Source organism: Rhinolophus sinicus, linkage group LG03 (assembly GCF_036562045.2).
Source record: "Rhinolophus sinicus isolate RSC01 linkage group LG03, ASM3656204v1, whole genome shotgun sequence".
Classification (NCBI taxonomy): domain Eukaryota; kingdom Metazoa; phylum Chordata; class Mammalia; order Chiroptera; family Rhinolophidae; genus Rhinolophus; species Rhinolophus sinicus.
In genome coordinates, this window is record NC_133753.1 from 141,664,398 (window position 1) to 141,678,283 (window position 13,886).

At 35.1% G+C, this 13,886-nt stretch overlaps 1 long non-coding RNA gene and 1 other non-coding gene across 4 annotated transcripts in view; one reads left to right on the forward strand and one right to left on the reverse strand.

The window, feature by feature from the left end:
• LOC109448662 (uncharacterized) overlaps positions 1 to 13,886 on the reverse strand; it is a 439,520-nt gene that overhangs the window by 255,409 nt on the left and 170,225 nt on the right. The gene's annotated exons all lie outside the window — the stretch shown is intronic.
• Positions 895 to 997, forward strand: LOC141570854 (U6 spliceosomal RNA). The gene has a single exon (XR_012495300.1). It is a non-coding gene; the product is annotated as a U6 spliceosomal RNA (small nuclear RNA).

Below are 13,886 nucleotides of genomic sequence, written 5' to 3' on the forward strand. Positions count from 1 at the left end.
TCATATTATCTTAGTAGAAAACCTGTTTTAAAACAACCAAATGCAAATGGCTGTGAATAGCCAAACAATATCATCAGACTTTAAGATATGAATACCACATAATATTTATAGCACATTCTCATTCATTTCCAACATGTTTGGGCACATCCATGTATTGTAGCATCATTTATGTGCACCCATTTTTAGTTTAAAAAAACAAACAAGAAAATTTCAATCTAATAACTGAAATGGTATCTCCATTGCGGCTAAAATTATTCACACAGTGTATGTGTACTGATGGTGCCCAATAATAAGAATGCTTTGTATTTATACACAATGAACAGTGTTCTTACACTTAATATGTCTGCACATATAATGGAAAAAATTGTCAGCCATGAGTATATACAGCAATTTTCATGCACTTATCGTTTCCTCTTTTGTAGTTCTTTGCCAAACCAGAAGAGTAAATTAAATTGCCTTCCTTTTCTCTTCCACACTTAAAAAATGTATTTCAACAATTCTTTGAGCCTTAGAACATTATTGTTTTAAGATAACAAAGTGGTTAGCTGAGGCATAGGCTCAATCAACTTTTTGTTTCAAAAGCTCAGCAACAAAAGTATTCTTAAGGTAACAGAATGCAAGATGACTAAAAAAAGATAATTATCAATTAACATCTCAGTGCTTCAAAAAGAGGTATGAGTTGCACATGAGACTAGGACAGGACCTCAATACGGTGCTATGCTGTGCATGGCACAAAACTAGGGAATTGCTGATTTTTCTTCTCCAAGGGGTTGACATTATATGTCTAATCTACTATTGAAATAATAGCTTATGAAATTTAATAAATGAATGCTGTAAAAAGTTTACAAGCTAATATCAATGTAGTTATATCTTACTTCTGAAAACTCGGAGGGCTTACTTTAGGAGTGCACATACTGTAATAGGAACAATATAGAGAAGATTAGTGTGATGTCTGCACACAGAGGATGTTTAAATGTATGAAGTGATCTGTATATTTCACTGAGTATCAGGGATTAGAGGAGGTGGGGATGGTAGTGACTACAAAGGACCACAACGGAACTTTTGAGTGGTAACAGAAATGTTTTCTATCATGATTGCAGTAGTGGTAACATAACAGTATATATTTGTCAAAACTCATCAAATCTTAAAATTGGTGAAATTTTCTTGTATGTAAGTTACATTTCAATAAAGCTGACAAAAAAGTTTTCCAATATTGAAAAAAAATCTTTATAGGCATTCTGATCCTTTCTGCCATGCGGTAATAAAATTTCAGGAAAAACACAGGAGCTTTTCTCCTCTGTTTATCTTTGCTTGATGAATTCAGGCATGGAAAACCCAACAGGTCTTATAACAATTCATCAATCTCTTGGAACCAGACAAAAATTCACCATATTTATTCACCATACATTATACCATATGTGCAATTCAATTAGATATTTAAAATAAATAATTATTTCAATGTAATATCTAATAGTTGCCTATCACTAAATTAAGGCAAATACTGAGGAAACATGGAAAGTGGAATGATCAATAATCACTAATGAACTGCTTCTTAAAAAAACAAAACAAAATTCTTTGAAGACAAAGTCTTTCATCAAGATAAAGATTATTATTCAACATTTGATCACAAAAATCTATTTATTTTCCAACCATTCATTAGATTAAGATTTTAAAAATGTATATATGCACATGTTATGCACAGAAAATGGATATGTGTGTGTCTTTCTCCAGTATATGCATTCAAAACAACAGAAGCTTATTTGGTGAAATCAGTAAGGTGAAAAGAGTTACTTTTTCTTTTCTCCCTCAGAATCTTTTTTGGCATGCCAATCTGCTGAGGTGGGAAAAATGAAGCTTGAACAGAAAACAAAACTGAAGCTAAAAACAATAGATAAGATTGATTAATCCCGTGTTATCAGGTAAGTGTCAATAGCAAGGAGCTACTGGGCATCTGCACTGTTTTCCTCTAAACGTTTAGTCTTACATCCGTAAAACCTCAAGATAACTATCCATCATGGAGTCAAAGTGGCGAACAACTGTGTGGTCCTTTGATAAGGGACAGTGTCACAATTTGTCTCCTTCTCTTCCCACAAATCACCTCTCATGGGGTAAGGCCAAGCCACAACAGCTGCAAATAGCCTAAAGACATTCTTCAGTGTAAAAGAAATTCTCAGAAAATATGTAGAATATGAATCTAAGCAACCTTCAAAAAAGTATCTAAACTTAATGACTATTTATTTGGACGTTTTATGTGAATTGTACTTGTTCTCTTCTTTCTAAACACTAGTGTTGATAAACCAATTTTTAAGTATAATTAAATGGTAGGATTGTAATTCATTTAAAAATGTGATGCTGTTAATCCCCTGAGAGATAAACTGTAGAATCTATATAACTAAGTAATATTCAAAATCTGTGGCTGGACTACATTGGCATTTATGCAATGACTACTGGAGATAAGTCATGTATTTAGACATACAATAGAACATCATCTATGCTGTTCAAAAAAATGAAGAGAGCCCTATCCTCTCTTTCCAAAAAAAAGAAAGAAAGAAAGAAAGAACAAAATCAAGAAAGAAAGAAATCAGCCTAACTAATGAAGAATGCTTAGTGACATAGAAAATGACTATAGCATAATATTAGGAGAAAGCAAGGAAAATTTTAAAATATGAATTATGACTACAATTATGTTAATAAATGTTCACAGATAAAATGTAGTTGAAAGTTTACAACATATATCAATTGGTATGTTAGAGTAGTGAGATCATGGACAATAATTTTTTCTGCTGTTTTATGAATTTTTTCAAAAATTATTTATTTCTTGACATTTTTTACTCTCCATATTCAAAACTCGGCAAGTTTACATTAAGATTCCCTAATATTTTGTGTGAGCAAATACTAGCTTTAAAAAAAGAAGAAGGAGGAGGAGGAGGAGGAAGAAGAAGAAGGAGAAAAAGAGCTCTGTATTATTACCAGCAGGGCAGAGGTCCTGTCTAGCTAACCTGTAACTACCCTACTGTGGGCAGCAGATTCCAACCTTTTGAGCAGGAAGCAGCTCTATTCAAGGGCAGTAAGGAAACATGGAATCCTGGATGTGTGTTCTAAGGTCTTGTCTTGCTACTCCAATTAAGTGGAATGGAATGAAGTATAAACGGGGGAAGAGAATCTAAGGTTTATGTAATCCGTTCAGAACCTCATAGAACACCCTGACGTCACCAAGCAAAAGAGTTATTCTGCCCTGCTCTGACCACATTTCCCCCCTTAAGCTATAGTTTTTAACTTTGTTTGCCTTCAAAACTGCTCTTAGGATGCATCTTTGACTGATTTCATGTGTATAAAACCATGTAGGGGGGAAACACTGAGTTTCCCAAGGCTCCAAGCCCTTTTCTGAGAAGATACAGCTCATTAGCCTGTATGTATATCTCCCAACATTCTGCAGCTATCATAATGTCTTAAGCACATAATTTTTTTTTTATCTTAAAGGCATTTTAGTGTATTTTGTTTTTACCAAAAAATAGAAACACCTATCAGACAAGTATAATTAACTAGTATCATTTTCAGTTAACATGTATGTTGGGAGTGAGCAAAGATATTGGCAAAACAAGATCTGTGAAAATGGGACAGAAGATAGGAATAGGGGCCATCAAAAAGGAGAGGAAGTTTATGGAAGGGGAAGGGAGGAACCCCACGAATGAAATTTTACTTCATTCATCATTTGATCCTGGGTCAGTCCTGTTGACCCTAGTTGAGTAAAGAATGTGATCTTTAGAATCTGGCCATCCTGCATTCAAATCCTATCCTACTGCTCAGGAATTATGAGGTCATTAACAAGTTCCCAACCTATCTTAATAGTGTGCTTCCTTTACTGTCCTAGAGGGAAAGTAATATATACTTCATGAAAATATTTTAAGTAATAAATGAGGCAATTGTATATTTAACCATATGTAATAAGAACTTCACAAATGTTAATTACTATTCCCTTTTTCCCTTTCCATTTTCTTCTGCAATTTAGAGATACAATGTGCCCCCTAAATCTATATTTGCAACAAGTTTTGAAACTCTATTAAAATATTTAACTACCATCCCCTAAATCCATATTTGTAATGAATTTTAAAACCCTATTTAACAGTTAACTAACGTCATCATCCTCATGATGGTCAAAACGTGGTTTCCAAAGGCCATGATAACTCCTGAGGATTCTACTTTGTCTTGAGGGGAAGATCCAGGTCTGTTTTCTAACTCTTTGAGCAAATGGCATGGAAACTCCACTTGTATGCTTCTTGCATGAGGAATTCAAACTGCCTCTTCCATACTAATCTGTTACAGAATGTAATGAGCTCCCCAGATGTGAGCTGTGTGAGAGAGGAGCCACATGCAAAGACGGATAGAGAAATGACTCTCATCACAAGTTCCCAGATGAGACCTCTAAAATTCAGGGGACACCGCAAAGAGCCATGAAGAAGCCCAGTTATGAGTGTACAGTGTCAGCTGACTGTCCCAAAACGAAAGGTTTATTCAACCTGAAAAACTGCCAGAGATACTGATGCTTAATTAGTAACACCTGTCTCTTGAAAACTGACTAGTAAAGAGGTTCTAATTACAGTGTCTTTAGGTTTGTCACATACAAACTTTTGGAAGTCCTAAATTCCAAAACATTATGAAAAAAACCTTCCAAGGGTGTATGGCAAGACACAGTGTATAAGCAAGTTGGGTTTTTCTATTAATTTTTTAACCCAATAGGTTAGAATAAAAACAGCTCTAAACAACAACCTGTGATACAGTTAATTGCTTTGTGCCTGATGTTCTCATGAAGTCAGCAGGAGTTTTGCCAGCTGAAGAACTATCAGAAAAGAGGCCTTTGCTAGACCCAAAAATGCTACCAGCTATTCCAATTTGATAGAAAAATTAAGTGCATATAATGTGTAAGACTAATCCATGAGCATGCTTTAACAGCATTCAGCATACAAGCATTATTCTTGAGAGTATTTTCAAATGAAAACAAATGTTACTCAACTTTTAAACATGGGTAATTATGAAATTTGGGTCTATTAGACTAATGAGTACAATGAAATTTCTAATGTGAAAAAGGGACAAACTTTGTGTCTTTGTTTTCAATTATATTTCAAAACCTAAAAAGGAAAAAATTATTTTTACTGAAGCTTTTCCATCCATGAGGAACCACTTCCTCTCTCTCTCTCTCTCTCTCTCTCTCTCTCTCTCTCTCTCTCTCTCTCTCTCTCTCTCATACACACAAACACACACACACACACACACACACACACACACCCTAATACATGAATGTGTATAGCAACATCTTACAGGAGTGCTAAGCAGAAGCATGTGATATACGTAACAAAGCATTGCTATACCCACATATACAGCTCTAAAATAGTCATATGTGACTATTCAATGAGGAGACTGTTTAGGATAACCCAATTTGAGAAAGCTGTGTTACAAGATCAAATTCTATTTTTAGGCTGTTTTTTTCTAGACAGATGTTAAAAACCCATAAAGAGGATTTTAAAAGTGTTATTACTGGTAAGTTATTGCACCCTTAATGTGGTCCGTACTCTGGCAAAAGAAGCTTCAGGAAAACATCTTTTCTTTCTGTCTCTTTCTCTCTTTAAACTTTATTTATAGCCTTGCAAAAGACTAGCATTCACATAACCCGCCTTTGCAGGCGTGCCAGAAGATTAATGATATCGCAGTGTTCTTGAGAACAAAAATGTGTCTACCACTGTGTTGAATAATCTCTCCTTTCACACATTAAAAGTGAGATGAGGCCTACTTTAGAAAGCAAGGACAATGTGTCACAAAGAGTTAGTTGGCTTAAAGACATACCCGTATTGCTATCCTGAATCACAAATTGTTTTCATGCATGTTATCTTGAAAATAAGAAAGCTTTTATCACTATCACTTTTTAAAAATTTACATAGAGCCTCAAAATTTGACTTATTCCAGCATTTTTTTTTTTACAATCTGTTGCTGGTAAGAATTGAGAATTTAGAGAAAGTTGTACACTGTAACCTCTTTTATCTCTACTCTCCTTAAATTTGGCTAACAAGACTGAAAGCTATTGAAACATTTAAATATTATAGGTGTAGCCATTATGTTAAAGCTACCTTTGCCTAGTTTATAGTAATAATAACAATAACCCATGCACTATGTTAAGGGTTCAATATGTATTATCTCATTTAATCCTTATGAAAACCCTGAGAGAGTTACCCTTGGATGTAGGAGATAATTTATGTTTAGAGCAATACATGACTCACCCTAAGTCACCCCTCTAATAAGTGACAGAACTGCATCTCAAACCCAGGTTTGGGGGAACTTCAATGCCAAACTCTTAACCATTATGATATACTCCCTCTTATGCTTTATTCATTTAATATAGACTTCTATTACGCAGATGATACTTACAGATTATTTATAACTCCCAGTAATTTTATCACCAATATTTAGATGTGTGCCATATACCAGTTGCTGCCACTGGCCATTGGAATTATAAAAGTGAATAAAACACAATTTTTGCTCTCAAAAGGTAATGGGGCCGACAGAGCCAACTTAAGTTCTTCTCAGGCTCTAGTCACTCAGTTTTCTCTATCTACTTGACATCATATAAAACACTGAAATGCACTCACACCTCACATTAAATATAATTAACATAACTACATATGAGTTGAGTTACATTTGCTTGAGATTATTTTTATATTCATTTTAATATCATTAATCATGATGTAGTTGTTTTTTATAATTTATAGCCAATATACATATTCTCCAGAGTCTCAGACATTTTTGCCCAGATTCTCTGCCTATAATGCCTAACAGTACATTGGCCCTAATGGGGAAAATAGAAAAATAAACTAGGAAAGTGATACAATGTGATGAGTAAATAAGTGCAAAGTATTGTGGAGCCAAAGGATACCACTTCACAGAGCAAAGAAAATTCAAGGCAAATCTTGGAGTATCAGTAGGATCTCACCAGGTAACAAAACCCTCATTAACAAAGCTATTGAGCTACAAAAGTGTGTGATATGTCCAAGAGATGTCAAGTAATATCATGTGACTTAAGAAGCATATTTGAGCAGCATGATAGAGGACAGGGATGGAGACTTAGAATTCAACGTCTTTCCATTGCGCATGCTTTCCCTTCTCTAACGGAAATTTTAATATGTATGAAACTGAAAATTCTGTTTCTTACTAAACTGAGCACAGTATTTTGATTTTCTATAAAGCATAATTTAAATTATAATTAATATTCTTTTCAGACTGTTTTCATTGCCAATTTTCCTAAAGGAACTAACTATACTGTTTAATTCAGAATATTGATTCATCAACAAGAATTCATAAATGATTTGGGACTACACATATATACACATAAACATAGTATTTATACTTTATAATGTATACAGTACATTCATTATATTATCTATTCATTCTCCTATATATACCATGAATATAGTATAGACAAAAATAGTAAATACAGAGTATATTTCTATGTATGTGTATTGCATATGTATGTATGTATATATACATTATATATAAATTATACATAAATTTCATAAAGTACATATTATAAAGTATATTACAAAATTATATGTAAAACCAAGCAATCAGGTATTACACACACACACACACACACACACACACACACACGTGTGCAGTCTGACAACTAAGTTTGCGAACTCGTCCTAGAAAAAGTGCTACATACCTCATTGCTGAATATCACTACGGTCACCTTTGAAGCACTCCCCTTGGGAAACTATGCACCAATGCCAGTGCCTAGCCCACCTTTCAGAGCAATTTTGGAACTCTTTCTGGAATGGCCATCAGAGCTGTTGTCCTTTACCCTTGATGTCCTGAATGTCATCAAAATGTCTTCCTTTCAACATTTCCTTTATCTTCGGGTAAACAAAGAAGCCACTGGGGGCCAGATTAGGGAGTACGGAGGGTGTTCCAATACAGTTATTTATTTACTGATGAAAAACTTCCTCATAGACAGTGCCATGTGACCTGGTGCTTTGTCGTGACGCAAGAGCCAGGATTTGTTGGGAAAAAGTTCAGGTCGTCTAACTTTTTCACGCAGCCTGTTCAGCACTTCCAAATAACAAACTTGGTTAACTGTCTCTCCAGTTGGTACAAATTCATAATGGATAATCCCCCTGATATCAAAAATGGTTAGCAACATCGTTGCAACAAGTTTGCGAACTTAATTGCCAACATCCGTGTGTGTGTGTGTGTGTGTGTGTGTGTGTGTACACACACTCATATGCTTCATGTCCACAGCTTCAAAATTTTTTTAAATTATTGCATATGTTCAGCAGAAATGACCAAATCCTTTATTTACCATTAAAATTTTTGCACAAAATAATTGACCAAAAAAAAAAAGTACTTAAGTAAATTAAAACCTTTGAGGATAAAACAATCTATAATTGAGAAGAAAATTTTTCAACTCTTTCTAAGTAGTTCTCTTCAAAATATTTAACATGTTAAACATACTTTGTCTCCTTTAATAACTCAGTTTGCTAAAAGGAGAAGATAAAACAAGTAGCTACATAGAGGGGTCTCTGATTAAGTAGCTTTTAAAATGATGGAGTAAAGATGTGCTATGTTAGTTAGAGCTTAGAAATGGGGTGCTGAGAATAAAACCAACTACATAAAATGGTAAATGAACCAAAGAGAATGATAGTACCATTAGTTCAACGCTATGTCATCTGAGAACGCTTGCTCCAATGAAAATGAAAAATAATGGAATTGGGAGTTTTTCAACTTATGAAACAGTAGAAGAAGAAAAAAAAAAGAACAGGTATTTTAAAACATAGGCTAAAAAAATAAGGCCCTACAATTCAAAAAAGAAATTAATATGAAAAAAGCCACAGAGAACTGAGAAAAACTCTCCCTTTCAACTATAATGATAGAAGGCTTTATATCTATATTTACTAAAATACATTGACTGACTAAAATACAACATGTATGACTGTAGTCAGACAAAACTTGGGTTGTTTTTTCCAGTGTCTACATATTTGTGCTGAGAATGACACTAAAATTAAATTATGATGTGACACCATTAAATGGGACATCACCCCAAGGCCACATAATTCTGCCCTAAAATGTTACTCCTGGTAGTGTACTCTCAGTACATTTGTTTTGATACTTAAATGAAATTCTATTTCCCTTTTTTTTAAAAAAAAGCAATTATGAACTGTGACCCATTTCTGTTATTCTTGCTTGAAAGTCATAGCCTCATACACACACACACACACACACACACACACACACACACGAGGTCAGACAATTAAGTTCGTGAACTTTGTGGCAACAATGTTGCTAACCCATTTTGATATCAGAGGGGTTATTCATTGTGAATCTGTACCAACTAGACAAATTGTTAACCAAGTTTACTATTTGGAAGTGCTGAAAAGGCTGTGTGAAAAAGACTAAAACAACCTGAACTTTTCGCCAACAATTCATGGCTCTTGCATCACGACAAAGCACCAACTCACATGGCACTGTCTGTGAGGGAGTTTTAGCCAGTAAACAAATAACTGTATTGGAACACCCTCCCTACTCCCTGATCTGGCCTCCAATGACTTCTTTCTTTACCTGAAGATAAAAGAAATATTGAAAGGAAGACATTTTGATGACATTCCGGTCATTAAGGGTAATACAATGACAGCTCTAATAGCCTTTACAGAAAAAGAGTTCCAAAATTGCTTTGAAGGGTGGACTAGGCACTGGCATTGGTGCATAGCTTCCCAGGGGAGAACTTCAAAGGTGAACATAGTGATATTCAGCAATGGGGTGTGCAGCACTTTTTCTAGAATGGGTTTGCGATCTTACTTGTCAGACTTGGTGTGCGTGTGCGTGCATGCGTGTGTGTGTGTGTGTGTGTGTGTGTGTGTGTGTGTGTGTGTTATACATTCTAAATGGTTCACATTAAGCTAGATGCTGAGGCTATAACCTTGAAAAATATAGACATGATCCTTGCCCTGTTGGAATTTAAGCCTAAGAGGGACAGAGTGGTAAATGGACAACTGCAAAGCAATGTAATACATGTTATTGATGGAAAAAGTAAAGGGGTCATGAGAAATGTCAGGAGAAATGACTTGGAGGAATCAATGGCCTAGAGGGCTTCCTAGAGGAAGTAAAATCTAAACTAAGACCTAAAGTATAATTATCAACTGAGAAGGGTGCGGAAATTAGGGAAGTGTTTTAGGCAGAGGAAACAGCATGTGCAAAACACCAGAGGTAGGAAAGCATGGATTCTATGGAGGCGGAGAATTGGAGAGGTAAGCAAAGGCCAATTTGTAGGGCATTATCTATCACATTAAGACTGGAGAGGAACATAGTCAGATTTGCACTGTAGAATCATCTTTTATCTTCTACGTAGAAAATTGAAGACAGAACTAGAGTTGGGGAGGCCAACCATGAGGTTATTATAGTAGATCAGGCAAGATAAAATAAAATTAAAGAAATACGTAAGATAAAGACTATATGAGATTCATGTTGTGTGTGGGGGCATCAGAGGGAGGATGCTGGTACTGTTTCATAGGAGAGGGGCACATGGGACAGGGAACCTGACAAAGCCAATTTTGAACATGTAGAATATGCGGTTCATTTAGGCCATCAGATGGGGATACCTAGAAAGCAGGTGGATATAGAGATTTGATGCTCTATAGTGAGGTCTAGGCTAGGAAGAGAAATTTGGAAGTCATCAACTTATAGGTTTTACAATAATTCAAATTCTGAAACCACATGAGATTGGCCAAGGGGAATGGGTAGAGCAAGAAGAGTAAATTGCCAGAGGCTGAGCTCTGATAAAGCCTAACATTTAAGGAATGACAGGAAAAGAAGCATTCAGAAAGAACTGTGGAAGAGATGGCAGAGGAAACTTGATGAAAATAGAAAGAGTAGGAAGAGTTTCAGAAAGAGGGAGTGTTCAACAGTGTCCAATATGGTTGAGAAGCCAAACGACACAAAAACTAAGATGTGTCAATTCTCCTTGTACACGACATTTGGTGACATAGTAGACTATTAACATATATGTAAGTTCATATATGTATATATAAATATATGTAGGTACAGGGTGTGATTACAAAATACAGTGAATGTTTAAATTTTTTAAAAATGATTACAGTAAAAGACACATTGCCATTAATCCCCCTCAAAGTACTCCCCTCCACTTTGAACACAGTTATCCCATCATTTTTGCCACTTTCTGAAGCAGTTCTGGAAGTCCTCTCATGAGTCTCTTTAGTTGTGATGTCATGGCTGCCTGGATATTCTGAACCGATTCAAAACATTTTCCTTTCATGGGCATTGTGACTTTGGGGAAGAGCCAGAAGTCACACGTGCCAGATCTGGTGAATAAGGTAGATGAGGACATACTGTAATGTTTTTATTTGATGGAAATTGCCATAGCAGAAGCGATGTGTGACACAGAGTATTATCATGATAGAGGATGAAATAAAGACAATTCATGAAAGAGGACTTCCAGAACTGCTTCAGAAAGTAGCAAGAATGATGGGATAAGTGTGTTCCAAGTGAGGGGAGTATTCTGAGGGGATTAGTGGCAATGTGTTTTTACTGTAATAATTTTTTTTTATTTAAACATTCACCGTAGTTTTTGATCACACCTCATATGTGCATACACACACACACACACACACACACTCATTCAATTATTACGTTATGGGGTAGGTACTATTATTATGCTCTTTTCAAGATAAGAAAATGGAAACACAAAGAAGTGACAATTTTCCTAAGGTCACACAACTAGTAAGTGATAGAGCCAGAAATTGAAATAGTTGAGGATTTGAGTAGAAGGTGAAGGAGTAAAGATTGGGAGTGCAGATTATTCTTTCCATCAATATCACTGTGGGAAGATTGTCTGCTTATCAGGTCCAAGTTATCTGGTAAATATCACCCAAATTGCAGATTGACTCTCAAGGGGTAAAACATGGCTTTTGGAGAAATCCTTTTAAAAATCCAGTGTGTTCAAGTGGCAGTGGTAACAACATAGAAATGTACTGTCTTGAGTTTTGAAAACAAAGCATTGTTGTTGCTTTTTAAACCTCATATTCAAACGTAATGTTGCCTGGAGCCACTACAAGAATCATTCCTACAAAATTCTCCCAATGGATCTACCAAAGTAACTAGAATCTTGAACACTAAGTTTTAAATTCTTAACATGTCTTTTATGAAGTATCTATTATATGCACGCATTCTCTATTTAGAACACAGTCCTTTCAGAAACATCTTTGTGAAGCCAGGATACATTAGGCTGACTGGTCAGTCTGCTCCATCCTGAGAAATGAGCAAAATGATAAATTGTCAAATAAGTTGAGTTTTCTTACTATGGGTGAAATACCACTGATTTGTGTGGAAAAGAAGAAGTAATTCTTCCATAGTTTTTTTTCTATTTCCAAATGTTTGGGGTATATTGTGTAGCCACATTCATCATCTACTAATACTTTATTTTAAACCATTGTTGGATAAGAAACCAAATTAAAGTATTTGTTATTGACATGATTTACTACTCTAGTATATGTAAATTCTACCATGGTATGAGTGAGAGCATAATTATAATCTAAAAATCTACTTTTAAATCAGATTTAGAAACACAGAGTGATCACCGTAGTAAAAAAAAAAACACTGAAAAAAGATACTTAAGTAAAATTGTTAAAATTATGATAGATTGACAATGTTTAGAAAATATAGGACACCATCTATTCAATTACCTTTATAATTCCAAGTCTCAATTTGGTTGTCTGCTGTCTCTTCATTTAAAAAAGTAAAAAAGTTTCATTTCCAAAAAAGAAAACCAATAATGTTTGCAGTTGCCTCAAGATTTTTCTTTGGCCACAATTGCCTATTTTCCATAATTGAATTTCCCAATGACAGTCCCATAAACTTTATTTTCAGATTGAATAGCCAAAGATACTCTCTTCTCCCCCCTCCCTGTGGAATGTAAGTGATGCTGAATACAGCTCACATGAAATTGGGAAAGACAATGACTTGTTTTTAACCACAAAATGCATAATAATACTTAGTTGAGCCAAAATTTTGAAAGAAAATGTTTGTTTCCAATATTCTGATATGTTACATTGGCCATGTCAAAATAAAGTTACATTGTCCCTCAAACAAGCCTGATATTTCTGAGGGGCAGTCCTCCAAACCTCACCAATTCACTAAACATTAAATCTATTATGTCACCTAAGAGAGAGGTTATGGTACCCTTCTCCAGTGACAAGAGACACATTAGGGGCTATGGCCCTGTACTAGGCTGCGGACCTTATTTTAGCATTGGACACCTGATTTTCAAAGGTTACCTTTCCCAAATTAAAGGAAGAATGAGACAGATAACATGAGGGCTCCCCTGTGCTGACTGCAGTTTGCTTACATAAGATCCTTTAAGCTTCTCAATAAGAAACCATACTTCCAGGTGATAAATGGGTCAAATTCACAGAATATTGAAAGTGTGGGAGGGAGGTTGGGAGAGAGGGAGGCTTTCCTTCTTTCTATTTCCAGCATGTGGTGTAACTGGGATATTCACAAGATTCTGTTCTAAAGAAAGAAATAAAGCCATGAAGTATTAGAAAAGTGTTAATATAATAACTGGGAAACGGCTGTGATCTATTTCTTTTTATTTTTCTACTACTAAGTATTCTTTGTAATTTTTAATTGCTTTTATCCACCTCTGCCCTACTTCCTATTTGTGTTAACCTGTCTCCTCTTAAATGTCAAATACTCATAACTGTCACTGTGGTTATGCAATCCAATGATATCTATACATAAATCCTTTGATTCAGACAATTTCCATTAGGTTCAAGCATAATGAATAACCCAGTAAATATCTGCCTTATATGAACTCTCACTACCTAGGACAC